The following is a 13038-nucleotide window of genomic DNA, read 5'->3' on the forward strand; positions in this document are numbered from 1 at the left end:
CATTAAAAGTGTCACATTGTGAATGGGGCATCATGGAACCACTGTCGGCTCTTCCCGGTGCCCGGAGCCTTCAAGTCCAGAGGGCAAGCTATCAGAAATTGATACGCCCTTCACCTGGCAAGGATCCACATGAGACACAGAGCGGTCTTCCAGATTTTTGAACAACACTCTGCTGCTTGTTGATGAGTTTGGCCTACCTTCTTGTCCAGTTTTAGCTCTCTGTAGCCTTCTGCACTGTGGGAGATGATGATATTCTTTTAGTCTGGTTTTCCACAAAATCCCATTCTGCGAACTACACTCTTAGCGCCTTTCAATCTTCCGTGAGTATACAATGCCCGTGAGTGTTTCTGAGCCTTTTTCTTGTTTTTTAACATGTTCTATTAGGTTTTATGATCTGCACAACAGGTGGGACAGGGTATGTCATATATAAATATATCAACAGCATATTGTGGGTTATAGAATGCATTTGGATTTCCATAAAGGGTTTGGACTATATTGTGTCCTAGGCTGATGGATTCCACCTGCAAACTGTCACCCTGTCGTAAACTGGGGAAAGAATAGAAACTGGGATGGAAAGTGGGCAGAATACTGATGTGGTGGTGGCAGGCTGACTGTGGAGGTAGACACGAGGGTGTGAATAGGTGTGCATGTAAAGGTAATGTCATGATAAGCTGTGGGGTATCAACTATGGGTGGGCAGGCCTTTGGGGTGGAGGTGGGGGTTTGCGGGTAGGAGGGAGAGGGTCCCCGAGGAGACCAGTAATTCCACGTAAATTGGGGGGGGGGACGAGGGGGGCAGGCATTGTATCAATCAAGGTGCAGAAACGGAGAGTCACACAGGTGCACATGTCAGATGATGATCACCAGGCCAGTTGGCTTATCTTGCGGAAGGAGATCATCATTGGCCAAGTTCTGCGGGTATTCTGTAGAGAGGGCAGCCCATTGAGTGGAAATAGGGTGCTTTCCGAGATGCAGAATCTCCTTATATTGGAGGGCTTTCGACTCTGCAGTCCCCCATTTGCGCATTGCCCCGTGCCAAGCCACAACCGGTGTAAACATCAGTGATCGCCACTTGAGTGTGAGCTGCTTGGTGAGGAGTGCCATGGCCACAAAACAGTTTCATACTTTGTATTGTTTTCTGTGTCTAAAGTTGCCGAAGGCCCATGCCTACCAAGTGTGTAGATCAGACAGACCCGTGACCTCTTATAGGGTAGTGTGCTCCAATTGGCAATAACATTGTAAAGCTGAGCAAGACCATAGTATATGTTTGAAGTCTGTGTCAGGGGGGTGACAACATGGGCAACTAATGTCTGCATCAGGATAATAACAGTTCATCTGGGCCAGATAAGTTATAACACCCAGCTATATTTCAGGTTTTCACAAGGCACGTCAGTGGTGGCCAGGTCGAGTCCTGACAGAGAGAAAATTATCTCCTATCGAACAGCAACAAAATGTAACTGATTATTTTCAGGGAAAAATACATTACAAATGATTATTTCCAGACACCCCCTCCATGATTTATGAATTTCCCCCTGTTTTTTAAATGGTGAACACAAAATGCTGGGGCATATTTGCGAAAGTTTTGTGTGGACGCTGGTGTTGAGCAACACAACACAAAACGTTGTGGTGGTTTATCTTTCAGTATAAAAGTCCATGAGCTCTTAAAAAAACTGAACTGCTGCATGGGAGTGCTCACACACAACTTTGTAAATATAGGGATTTACTTCAAGTCTGACCTGTCTTTAATTGCAGAGGTGGAGTCAGTGCTTGCCAGCTGCTTCCACCAAGTCTGTGCCTTCAAGCATCACTTGTCTTTACTGCCTAGCACCTGTAAGGCACTGGTTATGGGGGTAACTGTCCACTCAAGAGTTGGCTACTGTAACTGTAGGCAGGTTTTTTCTGCCTTCCAAGTGTAGTGGCTTCAAACAGTAAAGAACCTGTCACTTAGGCTGATAGCAAGAAATCACATCACCGAGGCTTAAGTTGTCCTCCACATTGTCCTCTTACAGACCGTATTTGAATAAAAATAAAGCATATAGGGCCATATGTACGAACACATTTTCCCATTGACACAGAATGGGAAAAACCCTTTGCTACATCTGGCCCATAGTGTTAAAATGTGTTTGATCTTTAGACCATTCCATCTGGGTCAAACTTATGTCTACCCTAGTGCTATGGAATCATCCTTAGGAGCAGGCCCACGACAAGAGAGTGGGGTGGGGGCAGATGGTCCATTATTGCCCAGGCCCTGCTTCATTTTGATGGCACCAGGCCCTCAAATACTTTAGGCGTCCCTACTCAGTAGTAAAGACCTGATTTGTCTAGCTGTTCTTGGCATATAATTAAAGCCCAAAAGCAAAAAAAACTTAACTTTCCAAGGTCCAAACTTTTGAGAGTACTTACCAAGCGGATTTCAACAAATTTTCTCCTTGTACCGATTAAAAAAAGGTTCGTAAAGCATCTCTTTTTACGTAACTCTAGGATCTGCGCCAAGAGGCCCTAGGATAGGGTGCACGATTCAAGTATCCTTAAAAAGCAGAAGAAAAGTGATTTTGCCCTATTCTGCTTTATTTGTAATAAAAATAGAAAGTGTATGTGGATAATTTACGCAGGATTGATCATAAGAAACGAAGCAAACGGATTTTATCCCAAAAATAGTTACACCATTCGCATTTCAAAAGTGAATAAATCTCTATGTGTTTACAGTCTTTATTTTGGAAACAGAGTGCATCGTCTGTTCTGTGTTTTTACCTCCATTGTAAAGCGTTTATTAAACACGCACGGGAACACAACCTGTTTTTCACATTCCTTATCACATAGTCAGAAAAAACAGACCTAAAATGCTCATATAACATGGTCTGTCCCAAATCCCGTTTGCTCTGTTCCTTGTTGTATAGCAAAAACAGGGTGAAAAGAATGTTCTCCTTGTTTGTAGCCAAGCAAAGTTTAGGTAATGTGACAGAGTCTGCAGTGCCAGCTTAATTGGCAGTGCTGTTTGCAGGGTCCTGGTGCTGTTTGCAGGGTCCCGGTGCTGTTTGCAGGGTTCTGGTGCTGTTTGCAGGGTTCTGGTGCTGTTTGCAGGGTTTGCAGGGTCCTGGTGCTGTTTGCAGGGCCCTGGTGCTGTTTGCAGGGCCCTGGTGCTGTTTGCAGGGTCCTGGTGCTGTTTGCAGGGTCCTGGTGCTGTTTGCAGGGCCCTGGTGCTGTTTGTAGGGTCCTGGTGTTGTTTGCAGGGTCCTGGTGCTGTTAGCAGGGTCCCGGTGTTGTTTGCAGGGCCCTGGTGCTGTTTGCAGGGCCCTGGTGCTGTTTGCAGGGTCCTGGTGCTGTTTGTAGGGTCCTGGTGTTGTTTGCAGGGTCCTGGTGTTGTTTGCAGGGTCCTGGTGCTGTTAGCAGGGTCCCGGTGTTGTTTGCAGGGTCCTGGTGCTGTTAGCAGGGTCCCGGTGCTGTTTGCAGGGTCCTGGTGCTGTTTGCAGGGTCCTGGCCTCGCACATTCAGAGAACATTTAGTCAGGGACTCCTTTGCTTTGATGTAAAGACAATCCGCCCTAAACCCATGAAATGTGCTTTTTAAATCCTCGAGGGCCTTTGTGTTTCCTAATGTGCTTAACATATTCGCAGCATTTCCCAAAACGTCCCAGGGGATTATTTTAAAAAATCCCTTGTGAAACAGTCTTTCAGTTTTTGCCAATATTATTGGTCTATTGTAACCAAAAACGCATGTTTCCCACATGTTTCAAAGGGGAAAGCCTATCAATTACAAGGTAAAGCCTATCAATTACAAGGTAAAGTATTCTAAAGATCCCAGTGGGTTGACCCAGTGCTCAGTACAGACCCTCCCCCACGTGCTTAAAAATACACCGTCTATCACTATCTTTGGCATGAAGTTTTGAGGTGATTACTAAAGACCCCTTAATAGTATGTTGTGCTATACAAAATTATAACATTTGTATCGAAGCACGTAAGTCTGCTTTTTTGTTATTTCGAAGCGCTGTAAACAAGAGTTAAGTGACACTCGGTGTATCACCCTATGTAGGATGAAGGGCAAGTCGGCTCTGGCAGGATTCTTTTTTTATTCATCATTTTCAGAAAAAAGGAAAATTCACACAACACTCACTGTCATCAACGTCCATCGTTTGGGTATTATCAACCTCTACCGCGGTGTACCTTTAACAAGACAGGATTCAATTTATAACCTGGAGATTTCGCGTTGACATTATCAGCAAGCACTTGTCTTGCTTGCTTTAAAACCCCTGATTTATTTGCTCATTCATTCACCGAAACAACTTCTGCAGCTGGGAAAACCCCTACTCATGTCGACATGAAGGGATAGCCATTCTGTGCGTTGAGGTGCATGAGGCTAAACCTTTGGTGCTAGGAAGCCTGGCAGCAAGAGGCCTGATGAGCATAAGCTTAGAATGCCTAAGACCAGCCTTTGGCTGCCAGAATAACTGGTTGGAAGGGTCAATATGGCTGATGATGCCCAGAGTTGGCCTATAGGTGCTAGAAAACCTGGCTGGAGGAGTATATGTGAGATGATGATGCCTAGAGTTGGCCTATAGGCGCTAGGAAGCCTGGTTGGAAGAGTCTATATGGCTGATGAAGCACAGAGTTGGGCTATAGGTGCTAGGAAGCCTGGTGGGAAGAGTCTATATGAGCTGATAATGCCCAGAGTTGACTTATAGGCGCTAGGAAGCCTGGTGGAAAGAGTCCGTATGAGCTGTTAGCCGGCCTACCAGGGTGATTACAGGTGACTTGAGGATGGCCTGAACTAGCCTCTAGGTGTTAGCAAGACTGGCAGGAACAGGTCAGAGTAGCAGAGGATACCCAGCACTAGACTCTCAGTGCTAGCAAGCGCTCCTAGTGTATAGAGGACAAACGCCCATGAGGAGAAAAGAGAAAATCATTTAGCTTCATGCTGCCTCTTTTTGGCACAGAGCGCCTCGCCTCCTCCTTGCATAAGTAGTCACATCAGTCTCCCAGGGTACTGGCAGGGTGGCCAGAAAGGGCTGCAAAGCATAAAAACCTTGGCCCTGAGAGAAGCATTCCACCAGCTCACAGAAAGACAGTTGTCCCAACGTGGGCCCTCTTGTCATTAGAAGGTACTGTTCATGGGTTCTGGGTCACAGGGTTGTGTTTGCAGTGCTGCAGCAACCAAGGCCGAATGGGGAACCAAAAGCAGCCGTGTCAGTTTGTCAGACCAGCACCACATATAGGGCTAGATGTAGGAAATTCCGGCATTGCGAATCGCAAATTGCGAGTCGCAAAGCCGGATGCAGGATGGTGCCCCTGACACCAACTGCGAGTCGCAAGGGGGTCGCAAAGGCCCACCTCATTAATATTAATGAGGTGGGTCTCAATTTGCAACCCCCTTGAGAGTCGCAGCACTCACAGGGATGGTGGCCTGCTGGAGACAGCAGACCACCATGTCTGTGACTGCTTTTAAATAAAGCTGTTTTTTTTTTTTTTTTGTAATGCAGCCCGTTTTCCTTAAAGGAAAACGAGATGCATTACAAACAAAAACGTGTCAGTTTCATTTTTTCAGAGCAGGCAGTGGTCCATAAGACCACTGCCTGCTCTGCAAAAATGTTTTCAGGGCCATTATCAAAGGGGAAGGGGTCCCATGGAGACCCCTTCCCTTTTGTGAATGGGTTATCACCAGTGTGACACTGGTGGTAATTGCAAATTGCTTTGCGACCGTGTTCGCGGTCACAAAGCAATTCTGCATCGCGATGCGACATGGTTACCGACTCACAAAATGGGAATGCGAGTCGCAAATAGGAAGGGGTTTTCCCCTTCCTATTTGCGAGTTGCATCGCGATGCAGAATTGCTTTGTGACCGCGAACACGGTTACAAAGCAATTTGCAATTACCACCAGTGTCACACTGGTGGTAACCCATTCGCAAAAGGGAATGGGTCTCCATGGTTACCGTCTCGCAAAATGGGAATGCGAGTCGCAAATAGGAAGGGGTTTTCCCCTTCCTATTTGCGAGTCGCATCGCGATGGGAATGGGAATGGGAATGGGCATCGCGATGTGGCTTTTGCGCCTCGCAAACAGCGATTTTCACTGTTTGCGAGGCGCAAAAGCCTTCCTACATCTGGCCCTAAATGTAGCAGGCACAGCGAGCGAGGCTGAACACTGCAAGGGGGCTTTTCGGGTGTTCTCACTCAATACATATTTGAAAAAAAATGCAAAAATGGTATGCTTTACAGCACAATGTCCAGACGTTGAATAGTTGGATGGAGTTTAGAGACAGAGTTGCATGGCTCCTTAAATGGCTGAATAGTTGGATGGTGAGGAGTGGATCGCTGGATTGCAATAAATAAAGACCTTTAGCCCCATAGAGCAAATGGTTTCAGTGCACTGGCCAAGAATGGGTGCTCTGGTTTTGATTTTAGCTTCCACATTAAAGCAACACCCTCCCAAAATACTGTTGCCACCAAACCCTATGCAACACACATTTAATTCAGTGCACTGATTTAGCACCTCAGAGCATTAAGGTGTGATCTAAAAATGCATAGAAAATGAGACAACTATGTAGTGGGTGAAAAACCTTGCTTCATTCTCAACGTCCACCTGACCACATCGTGTGATCCTAGGAAAATGTCTTTTCTCACAGTGCCTCCTTTTCCTTTGTCACATGAGAGCATTTTGAAATACTTCAGTTCAGGGTGTGCGCTGCATAAAAGCAACTGCTATAATGTTGCACCATCTACAGGAACACCTTAGGCCGGCTGCAGAGAACAAGAGACAGCTTTTCTCGCTTCAGTAACAGAATCCTAGTTACAGTAGTCGGGGTTTAGATGTTTCTCAGTTCTTGATCAGAATCTGTCACTTCAAACAATTGCCCCTTAATGCAATGGCATAATTTAATGTATTAAACCGACATGCTTTTCAAATGTCATATTATAAAAAGTACACTGTATCTTGAAATGTAAAGAGTATTTATAATATATGTTCTTGGCTCTCTGAGCCAAGCAACAGCAGACCCGCCCCCTTCCCCCCCCCCCCCAAGCCTGAAGGTCAATGCTGCTGGGACCACCCAGATGAGCTTCAAAACCATATGTTTTACATTGTTTAATGTGAAAGCACTGAAGTGCACCAAGCATGAAACCTGGCATCTCCATCTCCAGCAACAAAACCGGCCACCACCAGCAGTGAAACCGGTCCCCATCCCACCAGCCCACTGGGAAAATGCCCCGTGCCTGGGAACTCTAGTCTGGGTCTGAGGGTAACTGTAGTGGGGAAACACTTGCAGCCATGTGTCTTCTTCCTCTGGAAGTCAGCACGGAGGTCTCACCTGCCACATAAGATCACAGACCTTAGCAGGCTACACACACGTATCCAGGTAAAGCACCTAGAGGTCACTGCTGGTGCAGGAGAACTGTTCATGCCTCTAGAAGAGCAGACTCTGGCACTGAGACCTGGCTCCATGGACATCACTTCACCACTACCAGGGGTAGCGAAGGTGACATCACAAGCCCTTTGACCTCCACTTTCACTCACACGTACTTACACATACAAATTCATACTTACATACACTCTCTCACATAAACACACTTTCACACAGACTTTAAACACACAACGTACATTTAAAAGCATTTTTACTTACCTCAGCTGCCAGGAACGAGAATATTCCAGCTAATTGTGCCCCACTTTTATTACACTAATAGTGAATAATATGCTATTATTCACTACTAGTTGAATAGAACTTTGAGAGAAAACAAAGAGAATGGAACCCTAACTGAGGACGACAAGGAGGAGCTGCACTGTGTTCCTGGCAGTGAATTTGGCACCTCTGAGGCCAGGGGTCGCAAAGTGCAAGCCAGGGGTCGAAGCTGCGACCTGTGGCGACCCCTCAATGACGTCCATGCCTAGCTCACCTTCGGAAGGCCTGTCAGTGGTCAGTGGACTCAGTGGTCTGAGCTCATATATAACACAACATCTTTCATAAAGCCATTGGAAGGCCAGACACATTGTACAAACCAAAAGGGGTCACGCTCTCCTTCAAAGGGCTCCTCTTGGTACAGGAGGGGGCCTTCTGGGTGACTTGCGCCAGGCCTAGGATTTTGATAACGAGCGCGAGAGCTGTTACAGGAAGTACACGCTCGCAAATACGTTTTAAAAGACCCCAGTGAATTGGCGCAGGTTCTGGCCCTCCCAGTCAAACCCCATGCTTTCCCAGGCCTGCATCCCTACCGTGGTGCTATCAACTCCGATCAACAGTGATTGAGAACTTGACCGCCACAGGCCAAGTAATAACTGTAAACTCTCACATGAGCGTTTTCTGCTTCGGTGATATTGTATCAGAACACAAAACGTTATTTGCAGAACAAGCTGCATAGACCATGTCTGTGCCATCAGCAGAGGGGAGCCTTGACGCAGACCCAAGAGCCATCTGTGTGCGTCACTCTGGGAGCCCCTCCCGCACCGGGTCAGTGGAGCGGCCGCTAAATGCTCCAGCCTGACACGTGTAAAGAGGCCGCAGCTGCCTCTCTGCAGCCCTGAGCCCTGCTCCCTCACAGACCACGGGCAGCCATGAATATTGCATCTTGCAGTCAGCAATCATCAACACCTGGCGATGACTCTGAGGTCACTGAGGCTACTATGGAGCAGGCAGCAGTCTCTTTCACTGTGTCACTGAAGAACCAGGCCATATCCACTGAATCTGAAACAGTATGGAGGGAGGAGGCGCTGAGAAGCCACACTCAGGAGCCAAAATAGAGGGTGTGATGGAGGAGCCTCATGCACAGCTGCCAACTAATCGCAGGCCAAAGCAGTACCTTTCCACAATCCGCGTGTGCAACCAACAGCAATAAGCATCCTGGGACTTGTAGTTTCACTGTTCTAATGTTAACACATATTTTGAGGCTGGCGGGTAAAAACAGCACAGGCCCAGAGTTGCCTTCAGATCATGGAGTCAGTTGACAGCTGTGCCAAATAGAGGGAGTGGTGCTGAATGTCAGAAGGAGGGATGCTGCATGACCACGGGTGGAGGGAATTTGGTAGGAGTCTTAATGGATGGAGTTATCCAGGAGTCTGCAGGAACGTTGCGTGGCAAGGCCCTGATGGGTTCCACAGGAAAATGTATGCCAGGAGTACTGCAAATGCAAGGGAGGAGAGACAGCCTTAATAACCAAGGACGGGGTACTTTTGCAAGAAGCTGAAAGGCGACAGTGACTCATCCTGGAGAAGTTCTCAAGAGCATGGAGTTAGGAAGAGACCGCAGGGGAGCAGAGAGGGAGGAAGCACTGAGAGATAATAAAAAGGGCTGTGCATTATAATTAGGAGGTGTAAAATTACACCTGTGAGAAAATTACCATGGCTACATGGGTGGTGCAAAATGTGCCATGCCAACGTCACTGGTGATGTTTGTACCTACAGTAAACAAAACTCCTCATTTCTTGTATGTAAATTCCGGGTTGCCCTGGAAGTCCCAGTGAGGGCCCATTTGAAGCTTGAAGCACACTCAGGGTTCCAGGAGGCCAGATACATTCTCTTGAATGCCCCCCTTTGTCACCCAATGTGCACAGATTGCAAGAATGGGTACAGCTCGGTCGGACCTGGGGCAGAAGCCCTGGTTCTCTGGCTTGCTGATTTGCACAGTGCCCGAGAGGTCCCACAGACAGCCAAAGGGCTCTCCATACCCCGGGTCAGAGAGTCAGTGGGCCAGGTGGTGGAATCCATCAGTCCTGTGCCCCTTCTCCAGCCCACCTCAGTGCAAAGTGCCAAAGATGGAGTCCTGCTGGCCTGGGATGCCCTTCCCTGTCTGCTTGAGTTAAGAAGATCTAGCCAGCCTCAGATCAGAGCTCCGGTTGATCTTCAGATGGAAGCCCCTGGCCCTTTGCTAAATTCTCTGGCCCATTGTGTCACTTGCAGCCCAGGAGCTGGTGTCATTCGGCTTCTGACTGGCATTGTTGACTGGGGAGTTTTACTTGTGACTGACGTTACTTGGCTGGTTGATTAAGTTAATAATTATTTTTATGTGTTTATTTACTTTACATACAGTACAAATTAACTGCATCTTAGAGCCTTTGGGCTAATCTAAATAAACACTTTATTTCTAGAAGAGCTACAGCAGCCGAACCTTAACTGTTATAGAATATGGTTGATATCGATGGATAAACAGAAGCACTTTTATGCCTTTTATTATTGTACCCAATTTGGGCTTAGTGTAATTTCTTCAAGGGGAGTGGCTTTTGAGCTATTTAGTGATGTCATTTTTGCTTATGTTTGAGAGGGGTTTGCTGGTGCCTCCTGTTATTTGGCTGGCAGGTGGTCAGATTTGGTGTCTGCCTTATACTACCTAACAGGAGCATGATGCGTTCTCGATGATGTTTAATCTTATTTGGGTGATGTCTCGAGTTATTTTGCTCATGTCTATGAGTATTGCCTGGTACATGATATTTTAGGCTGGTGCCTGTTGTTAGCAGCTGATTGCTAAGATTTGTATGATGCCTGAAATAAGTTGGCTAATAACTGATGATTGTCTAATGTCAAATGGGATTTGGCTAATGCCTATTGTTATGTATCCAATGCGTTGTGGGTTTTGGCTCATTATCAGGGTTACAGGGCTGTTTCATAATGTTATTTGCAGTGCCTGATGTTATTGGTTAGTACCTGCAGTTAGTTGACTTGTAACTATGCTTTGGTTGCTAAATGATGTTCTGACTGATAATGCTGGCTGGTGCCTGGTGCTACTTAACTGGTATCTAATATTATATCTCTTGTGCCTCATGGGTTTTGTCTGGTGCTTGATTTTATTTTTCTTGCACCTACTGTTATTTGGATTGTACCCGGTGTTACTGGCGTGTGTATCATGGGTTGTTGGTGCTGTCTGGTGATATTGCTGATGCCTACTCGGCTGATGTCTGATGTTATTTAGCTGCCACTTCGGTAGGTTGGGTTGGTGCCTGGTGTTATTTCTCATTCATAATAGATGTGTGCCACTGGCCGGTGTTATTCTGCTGCTGCCTCGCATGAAGAGGTAACAAGATAGGATACAGAGACTGAAGTGAGTGACGGCATAGGATAGTGACGTGGGAGATAGCACCGGGAGAAGTGAAGAGACTAGTGGGATTGTAAAGTGAATTACAGGGATTGTGATAGTGAATTACAGGGATTGTGATAGTGAATTGCAAGGATTGTGATAGTGAAGTGACTGATACAGAGAATAATGTAAGCAGGGTGACAGGAAGCGTGAGAGTGACGTGAGTGACCGGCTATGGAGACTAAAGTGAGTGATGGGATTGGGAGAGTGAAGTAAGTGTCCAAAGCATAAACTGTGCAGAGTGGGTGATGGAAAACCGATGGGGAAGAGGATGGAGGGATTGAGAAAGAGAATAGAGGATTGTAATGTGAACTCAAGGAATGTGATAGTGAAGTGGGTGACTGATTACAGAAAATGAAGTAACAAATGCGACAGAGTGTGAGTGGATTGAGTGATGAGCTTTAGAAAATAAACAGCGATGGAACTGAGTGAGTGACGTGTGTGACGGGAGTGAGGAGTGTGGTGGGATATTGATAGTGAGGTGCATGATGAGCTATAGGGAATGAATGCAGTAGTGTGATTCGAAGGGTGAGAGTGAAGTGAGTGATGGCTTATTGATAGTGAAGTGAGAGAGGGATTGTGAAGGTGTTGAGAGTTATGGATTATGGATAGAGAAATGAGTGATAGGCAATTGATGGTAAAGTGAGGATGAAACTAGAGAAATGAGATCAGGGATTGAGTGATGGATACAGAGAACGTAGTGAGTAATGGGATTGAGATGGGAATGAGATAGTGAAGTGAATGATGAGAAAGGCAGTGTGAAGTGAGTGATGCATTATGGAGAGTTAAGTGTGTGCAGGGGTGATGAAGAGAAGGTAGATGGAGGGTGGGGTGAGTGAGGAGTATGACGTGTACAGGACGTGTAAGTAGGGAGATGTGGATACAAACATGCAAGAAATAGACACTGTGAAAGTAGAGAGTGACACAAGAAATTGCATTAAAGTCGACGAGGACAGATGGTGATGGGAGAGTTAAATCAATAATGGGGGTGGGAAGAGTGAAGAGAGAAGAGAAGTTGGAGTGGTAGGTAGAAAAGGGAGCACTGGAGGTCTGGAGAGGGGAGAGATGTGAGGATGTGGAGAGTGAGGTGAATGGCAGGGATATTTAAGAAGGGGACTGAGGATAAAGAGGTTTAAGTGGAGATGGGCAGGATAGGAGTGAAGTGAGAGATGGGGATGTGTAACCCTTTGCTTTGCAGCTACCAATCTGACCCGACCAAGGCACACATTGGAGGTACATGCGGGTGGATAGACACCATCCCCCCGTCAAGAAGTCGGTATCCAATGAAATATGCTGAACTTGTCCAGGTGTAATTGTCCGACACCAGGACACATTCAGCAGCTGCCTCGAAACTGTCTGCTTCCCATGCTGAGCAGCAACATGAAGGCAGTCAGGGGGCTTTCACCTCCAGCTGGGCTAAAGCAAAGTCCTGATTTAAATGGCCATCAGCCCTTCTTTTGTTCACATCCTGGATGGGAGCTTTCTCGAGCCTATTCAGAGCAATGGAGGGGAAACAAAGGCCGAGGGCTTGTTATTGCTTCACAAGTACTTAAGAGAAACTATAATTTAGAAGTGAGCTTTTGACTCTGCTCAATTCTGTACAAAAGATATATGAATGAACTGGAATGTCAGATGTATGAGTCTTTACAAGTAATTACTACATGAATAATAATTTAAATGTCATTGTTTTTAGGGTCGAGCCTGCATTGCATGCGCCCGCGCATGCGTATCGCAGCAAGACGCTTTTGTATTTAGAAAAGGGCTCGGAGCCCTGTCAACTTCACGTCAGTGTTTTTTATTGGTTCGTGGGCTTGCCTAATAAAATCTGCTTGCTTTCATTAGTCGAAGGCACGCATACCTCATGCCTTTTCCGGTGGCTAGCCCTCCTCCAACGCAGCGACCAAGTACAGAAAAACATGCGAGGCTCGCTGTTTTCCATGGGGCTCGTGGACTTCTTTTTCTCTAATTTACAAGCACGATCTTGCTTGGCAGA

General features: G+C 46.5%; 1 protein-coding gene across 4 annotated transcripts in view; it reads left to right on the forward strand.

The window, feature by feature from the left end:
• Positions 1 to 13038, forward strand: part of LRRC4B (leucine rich repeat containing 4B) — a 1040654-nt gene that overhangs the window by 247794 nt on the left and 779822 nt on the right. The gene's annotated exons all lie outside the window — the stretch shown is intronic.

This window comes from Pleurodeles waltl, chromosome 7 (assembly GCF_031143425.1).
Source record: "Pleurodeles waltl isolate 20211129_DDA chromosome 7, aPleWal1.hap1.20221129, whole genome shotgun sequence".
In the NCBI taxonomy this organism is placed as follows: Eukaryota; Metazoa; Chordata; class Amphibia; order Caudata; family Salamandridae; genus Pleurodeles; species Pleurodeles waltl.